The sequence below is a fragment of the Betta splendens genome, chromosome 22 (assembly GCF_900634795.4).
Source record: "Betta splendens chromosome 22, fBetSpl5.4, whole genome shotgun sequence".
Lineage (NCBI taxonomy): Eukaryota > Metazoa > Chordata > Actinopteri > Anabantiformes > Osphronemidae > Betta > Betta splendens.
Window position 1 is genome coordinate 5,080,012 of NC_040900.2, and position 9,721 is coordinate 5,089,732.

The following is a 9,721-nucleotide window of genomic DNA, read 5'->3' on the forward strand; positions in this document are numbered from 1 at the left end:
CACACTCAGGCGGTTTTTTGGCAAATTAGGGAAGACAAATAACCTTGGAAGAGATGTTTCAAAAAGGAAAACGGGTCCGGACCCACATTCTGAGGGCTAAATTAAGAGAAGTACGTCACTGAGGGGGGTTTTGGAGAAGAGAGAGAGCAGAGAAGGGCGTGTGATTTGGATTCTGTGGGGATCCCTCTACACCCTGCAGGCTGCATCATTATACACACGATTTTGTTGGAAAACATGCCCAGGGAGCCGCTTCTGGCTGTAAGAGTACAGTGTTTAAACTCACACGGAATCCTCGTGTTTCTGAATCCTCCTTTATCTGCATAACCTCCTTAACGGGCCACGGACCCGGCCCACTCCCACCCGCCCGTCGCCTCTAATTACAGGCTGCTCGCGTTCCCGTACGCCCGCCTGCGCCTTTGAATCCAGGCGACTATTCATCTCGCTTTCCTGACAGCTCAGCCCCGCGCCGGCATCGGAGCGCTTCTCGGCGCTTAATCCTAACCTTTTTGTTTCGCGCGCACGTTTGCGTTGCTGCAGCGATTCCGTCCTGAACAAAACAAAAACCAACAAACGGCATAATCTGCGCCTGAGGGACGGCGGCGCACGGGGTGAGGACGGGGAGGCGCATCGCAGAGGCGAGCCCCTGACCTGATGTTCTCGCTTCTATCTGCTAATTAGTCCTATTCACTAACCAGATGCTTATAATTAAATTTACATGCATTGGTGGATAGCAGTATAAAGAAGAACAGATCCATCAGGAGGCCACAGAGGAGGCGTTCGGCGGCCATCACGCGGCGTGTAAAATACACAAGAACATAAAAAGCTCATTAGCAGAGACAATAAAGGGAAGAGACCCCCGAAGCGCTTCAAACACCATCTTGAGCCGTGCCCTGGCAGCTCCCGCCCACCTGTGGCCCCGCCTCTTCCCCCCGCGTCGAACCGTCCCCTCCGTCTCTTCCCGGGCGGGTGATTTTTGCGCCGGACCGTCGGTTTGCTCCGGCGCTCCTTCATTCCGCGCCCGTCCCACGGCGAGCTGTTTGTTGTCGCACAGGCAGAGCCACTTCCCTCCGGAGATGTTTAGGGGGGAGACGAGGAGAAGAAAGAACAAGCTCCTCTTTGATGCCGTTTTGGCACGGCGCCCCGGATGATGGAAGTCGCTGCAGTAGGAAAACAACAACAACACACCCCAACAGAAAAGCCTTACTCACTCATTTACTCCCACTCCGATGCTCTGGTTAGTTAATTATTGCTCAGAGCTATTTAAGTACACCTAATTAAAACAAATGTAAAGTAGATCATTAGTTGAAAAGATGTTTGCTCCCCGTTGGCGGGTGCCGGTGTGGGGCACGCGAACCAAAGGGCACCGCAGCTTGACCGCTAACACGGAGGAGAATCTGGCGCAAAAATGTCACTTCTGGTTTCCCGTCCACTCGTAAAAAAGACGTCAACGGTTTAATTTCCAGCTGGATCAAAGTGAGTACGAACAGGGGGCAGAGCCTCCCAAGCAAATATCACAGAATCTGACAGGCAGAGGTCTAATTGCTGTTATTTCCCACGCGGCCTCTCTATGTTCTGCAGTTAAACGCGCTTGAGCGGACGACAGAGGCGGTTCTTTGTACAGAGGAAGCGAACAGAGAATACGGGAAAAGTCGTATTAATAGGCCGATTTCAAATGTTACACGGAAGCAAAGGCTTGGTTTATTGGGACGCTCGCGCAGAACAGAGCCGCCGTTAGCACTATTAGCGACGAGCGACAGGTCGAGGCGTTTGCAGCCTAATTGCTTCGTTTACTGTACGTCTGCGTTTCGGTTTATGTGCAACAGCTCCGTTTAAACACAAATCCAACCCCGGGTTGCATTTCTGCAGCTTCTCCGCTCGTTCTGTTGTTAAAGTGCCCTCGTGACACAGCTACAGGCTAATTAGGAAAGCGCACATCGACGGCGGTCAAAAGAAAAGAGCTGTTTATAGACTTACTGTTATCTATCGTTAACGCCTCCTTTGTGGATCATTAGGATCATTTATATCGAACAATAGCAACGTATCAAGCAAAGACGACCGTGAGCCCGAGGTTTTTTCGTCAGTCCCATTTTCCTCCAACGCACCTGTTGCATATTCAGCTTGAGCTCTTTAAAGCAGGAAAAGACTGTTATTACACTTAATGGTAGACACCGTAATTGTGGTCCATAACTTCTTCATTTTCTCCACTGAACATAACTGAGATGTTATTTCTCCATGAATCTGAGGAAACTAACCTGGTGGATACTGTACAGTGTCATTATTATAGACGTGTTAGAAGAAATTTGCGGTAATAGGTTGTAATAAAACAAAAAACATTGTTAAAATTTAAAAGTAGAGACTGCAGAAGAATAAGGTTCTTGTTAATGGGAGAAGAGCCGTTGTTCTCTCCAGGACTATGAGGGCCCTTCTCCTGTGTCAGCCGTTAATTAACTATTGACCGTGCCACCAGCAGGAACCGAGGAGCAGTCGACACAAAGCCTAGACTAAAGGCTAATTGCCTGAGAACCTGATACCCCCCTTGAAGGCCTTTCCTCGGCCGAGCTCATCTCCCTCCGCAGTTTAGGCGGCCTTTTGGATTCACACTCTTCTCTTTCTTCTTGGAGCCTACACGTTTGTTTGATCCGTCCCTGACGACGGCCACGCGCTCGCACAGATGCTGCAGGCGCACAAGTGGAGACGTCTGCGCGGTTTGTGTGCCTTTGCTGATGTGTCGGCACTAATAACGTCCGAGTGTGTGTGTGTGCATGCATGTATGCGCGCGCGCGCGTGTGTGTGCGTGTTCGTGTGTGTGTGTGTGTGTGCCCGAGCGATTAAATTCGCCAAGTCAAAACAAGTGTAACGGAGAGAAGCAGAAAAAGTGAATATAGGAGAATTTGCCACAGCATTAGTGCAGGTGTAATTAGCCTCACAGTGGACACAGGTACAAGCATGCAGTCGCCCACACACATACACACACACACACACACACACACACACACATACACAGCCTTGCGGTGCTATAAAAGTGGGGACCCCCCCATTGACATAATGCCTTCCCTAGCCCCTTACCCTAACAATCACAACTAAAGGCACTAACCTTTGCTCAATTCTAACCTCAGCCCTAAAATCACATCTTGACCCCCAAAAAAGCCTTCAGGCTGATGGGGACCTGCCTAGTGTCCCCATGTTGTCACAATGTCCTCACCTTGCTAGCAAACACATGGTTTATTGTCCCCATGTCAGAGGAAAAACATGTACACACACACACACACACACACACACGCACACACACACACACTCACACGCACACACACACACACACACACACACACACACACACACACACACACACACACACACACACACACACACACACACACACACACACGCTAAGCTACAGGAGGCTATTTCTACTGCCCACAGTCTGACAGGGGCCCATATGCAAAACACATACACCCACACACAAATTATACAGGCAGCTCTGCAGTTCCTCACTTCCTCATGCCAGCTCCTGTCCCCAACGTGCTGACAGGCTGAACCACCAACAGGACTCATCCGAACAGTCCAGAGTTCAGCTTTGGTTCCATAGCATCTCTAGCACGAGTACTTTTCACCAGAAATACGTCGTAGTTATAATAAACACAAAGAAGACAAGCTGGAGGCCTGGAGGTAATTAACAGATGCGATTATGTTTCATTACACTCCCCCATTACATATAGCTCCTAATGTAACAATAATTAAGGGGGAGATACTGTATTTTCTGAGCGTCCCTCGTTTGTCAATCACTCTCACCTCCAGCCAGTCTGCGAGGAATAATTAGCACCTGCAGCACTGATCGTGCACGGCCCTGCTCCTCACCTATAATTACAGCGAAATAATGCTAAGCAGAATGTGTTGCCACACGTTTGATTGAAGTGCCTGTTGGTGAGGGATGTGCACACAAACTGTGTACAGTGCAGTGCGTGCAGGCCTGATGCCGGCATGAAGCAAGATGGATTATTCAGAGGTACTAGGAGAGGACACACGCTTGGTCTGCTGGTTCTCCTTGATATTATAATGAGTCTCCACGGTCTCCAAACACGCCCATAAATTATCATAACTGGTGGGTCGACCATAGTTGGCACCGAAAGCGAACAAATGGCTCCGACTAAAACATCTTGAATATCAATGAAAGATGGGAAATATGTTCGTCCCGATGAAGCAGGAACTGGGCGAATGAATCTCCGGCATTTCCAAGTCGTAAACTGGACCACAAATTTTTCCCCGAGCCCACAATGACCGTGCTGTTTAATTATTTACTGTGTCTTGATCATTTGTGCAGCATTTACAACAGGCCGCTAATTAAACAGAGTTTCTGCTAAAACAGTAGCGACACAATCAGCGCACCGCTCGTTGTTTTTAGCGAGCGCGAGCGCAGGAGCCGGTTGATTCCAGCCTAATCGGGGTTTAGCATCCGTTTGGATGATGATGGCGCTAATAGGACCGCTGATAATGATCTCAGCCAACGCTAAGAAAGTTGGCGCCGCGCACCGAACTGCGTTGGGTGTTTGTCCAGATTATTTCTCCGTTCTCACAGAACACAAAGCAAGAGTACGGCAGATGGTGGAACGAGCGAATGGCTGATGAAAAGCTATTTTCGGAGGCTCCCACTCTCCGTGTGGGGAAACCGTGTGACAAGCTGGGCAACGCAGCACGAGTACACGGCGGCGGCACCGAACAGACCTGAAGCGAAGAAAGTTTGAGGAGAAAATGCTCGATGGCGAACGCCGAGCCCCGCGATGACATGTGTTTACACTGGAGCGACGAACGCCACATGTTGCAGACGGAAAGGATCAGAATGTGTGATGGTTCAAACGCTGTAGGAACAATTCAGGGCTCAGGTCCGATTCACACGGGCCCAACTGTCTGGTGCGAGTCAACGAGGAATAGGAAAGGGGTTGTTACCTGCTGGCCTTCGAATGGATGAGAGCCAATCGTTACAGGAGTCAATGGACAGTCGGCCTTTCTACTACAATAGAATTATGAGCAGGATGGATGGTTGAGCCATGACATCAATATCTACTTATCCATGTGTCCATCTGGAAATCGGCTGAGAGGAATGTGATTAAAAGGCCTTGTGATTCATGCTTTCACTTCTATTGATCTCCTTATATAAACCATTACCAAAGCCTCGAATACACACACACACACACACACACACACACGCTCATATGCATAACACTTATGTTCACGCACCCTCAAATGCACCATCCACATCTATAAATATCAACCTGAGGTGGACTGAGTGACGACCTTATTTCCTCCCCCTCGCTCTCTAACACACACACACACACACACACACGCACGCACGCGCACGCACGCGCACGCACGCACACACACACACACACACACACACACACACACACACGCGGAGTAACCCGGGCTTTTATATTGGCGGGGCGAGCTAGACAGCTAGTTTGCTGTGAATTTAAAGCGATAAGCCGAGCAGGGGCGAGCAGCTATTCCTGGACGTTAGGTGCACAGAACTGGGCGCTGCCACAAGATTTATCTCCTCCTCTGAAATTTCATTTGGGGAAGAAATAATACGGCATAGGAAATGAAAGTTAATCATGAATCCTTTCTTCCTCCCTCCCTCCCTCCCTCCTCTCCTTCTCTCTCTCTCGCGTGCGTCGACTTTAAGGGCTTAGCTGAAGCCTGCTTTATTTAGCCGGGAAGCTTTTGTCTCTTCTTTCTCCCCCCTCGCAACCTTTTAAATGCTTCATAAATCAGAAACAATGCGCACACTTCTGACGGTTTGTTGTCCCGCGGAAACTAATTACACTACGAGAGCCCTTCCACCCATGAAACCAGGCAGAATGAAATGGTTCGGCATCTAACAGCCATCAGATGGGCGGCTAGGTTAGGGAGCGTTGAGAGCGGGACCAGAGGAAGATCCAACGTGCAGCTGCAATCTGTCTGCTCTCATTTCCTATTTACAGGCAGTTTTATTTCCCCTTAATCACTTTTCTCCTGCAGTACAGAATGCTGGCATGAAAAATGATTCCACCCCAGCATTAGGGGTCATAATCAGTGCAATCTACTGTAGTAGATGCTCTGCTACAGGGACGGTTACTCCCTGTTTAGGAGCTCAGGTCATGTCTGTCTCTTACATCCACCTATTTACTGAAGACAGGATTCAAAACCAGCTGTAATAACTTTTTCACAGCGGTGAGAACGCTGTTGCAGATCGCGGGGTAAATATTTGGACGTCCAGAGACGGGATTTGTTTGAGGGAAGATTCTGGCTGCACATATTTTAAGGGTGAAAGCCACGGGCCGAGCATCTCCTGGACCGCTGACAGTGACGGTGGCGGCTGCTGCTGCTGCTGCTGCTGCTGCTGCGGATGCTGAGTTGTTGCAGGCTCATCGCAGGGTCTGGAGGGCTCGGCCTGGTCAGAACAAAGCTCAGCGCGACGCCTCTGTTTGCTGTTTGCACGGGTTTCTGTGAGGATTCACAGCTGGAAACGCACAAAAACCACGAAGCGAGGAGTCACATTGAAACTCGCCTTTGATGCCTGTGCCTCTAAAATAACCTTAAGAGCAGCTAAATTCAAAAACCCAATTAATTTGACCTTGGGATGTGTCGCTGCTCCTAAAACATCAAAATTGACTGCATGCAAATAAGAGGAAGAGGCAAAAAGCCTCCATATTATCATAGTGGATGTGTGGCTGCCTGTGATGAGCAAGTCAGATAGACAGAAGCTGAGATAGTGATTTGGATGTAAATGCGTCAGGCTTTATGGCTGATGGACACAGATTTTTCCTATTAGGATCATAAGGCACAGACGTCTATTCTGGCATATATGTCAGTAGATACACAGTTAAATACAAACCACAAACACCCACTGATGTGTCAGATGAGAGCTCAGATGCAACTATTAGGCAGTGCTTGATGAATCCAATTTTCTTTGCATAAAAGGAAGCCGCTGTCTGTCACTCCTCCCGGAAAGTCACTTAACCTGAATCGCTTGTGTAAAAACCTTGCGGGATAAATGGGTATTATCTTAGAGCAGGCCAAGAGCTGGCGCTGGAAATAACTAGGAGGAAGCTTCCACTTCCTGGGCAATGAGAAAGGCCGTAATGAGCACCGTGTGTGTGTGTGTGTGTGTGTGTGTGTGTGTGTGTGTGTGTGTGTGTGTGTGTGTGTGTGTGTGTGTGTGTGTGTGAGAGAGAGAGAAAAAAAACAAATGGATGAGTGAGACCAAGGAAGAGAGGGCGATCACTGTAATGAGCTGTCTGGGAGGACGCTGATGTGTTTTCAGGGATGCGCGGCGCAAAGCTAACAGTCCTCAGCGTTAGCGCTCACACCTCCCGACTGAGTCGACCCGTCCAGATTGCCTCTCAGCGCCGTGATCGGGCCTGTGATTGGTGGCTGTGCCCACCTGCCAGTCAGCGCCGGGCCGACGGGCCTTAACCGCGAACTCGCACCCTGTCTCTTTGTTAACGAAGCAGAACGCGTGGATCGGCGCCATCGCCCCCCTTGTAAAACCAAAACAGTGGATGAAAAGAGACTCGCGCGGGGGAAACGGAGCGAGGAGGTCGGCATCGTTTTCCAAGGGGATGAATCGGCGAGTGCATGACGACACGTGCACGACAGCGCTGTCATCATCCATCCATCAATCATATTGGCAGCGTTTCCTGCACCCGTGCATTCAGACGCACGCACAGACCTGGATGGAAACAGTCATGCAATTTATCAACCAGGGAGAGTTTGTGAAAGCAGGTAAAAGGTGAGAGGCCAGAGCCCCGAACACGACCCCCCCCCCCCCCGCGCCTTGGCTGCAGTCGTACGCATTTAGCCTTAGCTCGTGCTACGAATCCGCTCACCCCTGTTCACTCGCTCGTCACAGGATGCTTGTCGCCCGTCGCGTTGACGCGTCCCCCGTCCTCGAGGCTGCAGGCCGACGGCAGCCGCCACGACGCTCGACGCCTGCTTGTCTGGGAGTTGCACCAACACCTTATATGCTATGAAAATGTGTAATTACTACGCATATAGCATGTCTGCTGCCAACAGCCAGTTAGCTCAGGGCGCCTCTGCACCCGAGTGTAAATCAGCGCCTTAAGCAGGCAATATCCTCAGCTAGTCCCCCTGCTCTCGCTTATCTTTAAACCCTATATTGCCTTTTCCATGCAGCAATTTCCCCAAACTTAGCCCACCTCTCCCCTCAAGACTTATGAAGATGGGCTTTTATTGGCCGGGGTCTCCGACGAGAGGATTCGGGGCGGCGTGAGCAGGCCGGCGGTGAGGATATATGGATTTATTTGCAGAGGAGTCGGGCGGACGTGCTACCTGCTCAGCTGGCATCTTCTTCTTCTTTTATTGTTTCTTGTACAGTATCAACCTGAAGCTCCACTGTACTGGAGGAACCGCTGTCTTTGGGAAAAAGGTCACAGCGCTGCGCTGGCTCGCGGATTTCACTCAATTTGTTCAGTTGAAGAGATTCAATTCTCGGCACAAGCCGGAGCGGACGGAGGGGACAAGTGTTGCATTTGAAACGTGTCATTGTGCTTCACTTACTGATTTAAAAAAAAAAAGTCATTAGTCCGATTAAATGCCACGCCTGAAACACAGAGCATGGCGCATATTGATTATATCATTACCATTTTTGCAGCGTGTCCGGCTGATTCTCCGCCGAGCTTGATATTGGCTGGGAAGGCTGCAATAATAGCGTTTGACTGACAGACGCATTGTGCAGAGCTGTGATTGGAAAGGTTGTCGTATGCCAAAGGCGTGGTCATATAGATAAAGTATGGTTCCAGTCATTTTAAATATTAAATGTATTATGCATGGATGGCTCTCATTCATTTTGTGCGTGTTCAAGTTTGATAACTCCATGTAAATGAACTGCATTTTCCTCCACAGTAGGAGCCCGTTGTAAATGGAACGTCAGACGACTACTGCCATCTCTGGGAATAATGACAAAACCAGGGAGAGAAGTTATTATTATTAGACTCGGCTTTATGGCTGTTTTTCATCCTAAATTACAAAGCTTGAATTCGTATAATTGCTATTTGTAAAAAATGAAGCTTTAGTTTCCCAAAGTAAGTTTGGATCATTTTCTGTTGATGAGTTTCAAAGTTTAAAAAGGAAAAAACGGCAGTAAAACATCTGGAGGATAATAGATACCTGAGCATTGTCTTCTCTTCTGTTCTGCTCTGTTCTGTTCTGTTCTGTTCTGTTCTGTTCTGTTCTGTTCTGCTCTGTTCTACTCTCTTCTGTTCTGTTTGGTTCTGTTCTGCCTTGTGCTGTTCTGTTCTCTTCTGTTCTGTTCTGTTCTGTTCTGTTCTGTTCTCCTCTGTTCTGCCCTGTTCTATTTTGTTCTGTTCTCCTCTGTTCTCCTCTGTTCTGCCCTGTTCTCCTCTGTTCTGCCCTGTTCTGTTCTGTTCTCCTCTGTTCTGTTCTGTTCTCCTCTGTTCTGCCCTGTTCTGTTCTGTTCTCCTCTGTTCTGTTCTGTTCTCCTCTGTTCTGTTCTGTTCTCCTCTGTTCTGCCCTGTTCTGCCCTGTTCTATTTTGTTCTGTTCTCATCTGTTCTGCTCCGTTCTGCCCTGTTCTGCCCTGTTCTGTTCTGTTCTACTCTGTTCTGCTCCGTTCCCTTCCCTCCAGCCGTCGCGGTGGTCGAGCAGACTGGCGAGTCCTTCGAGAGCGCGGTGGAGCAGATTCACCATAATCTCCCGTACAAAGTCAG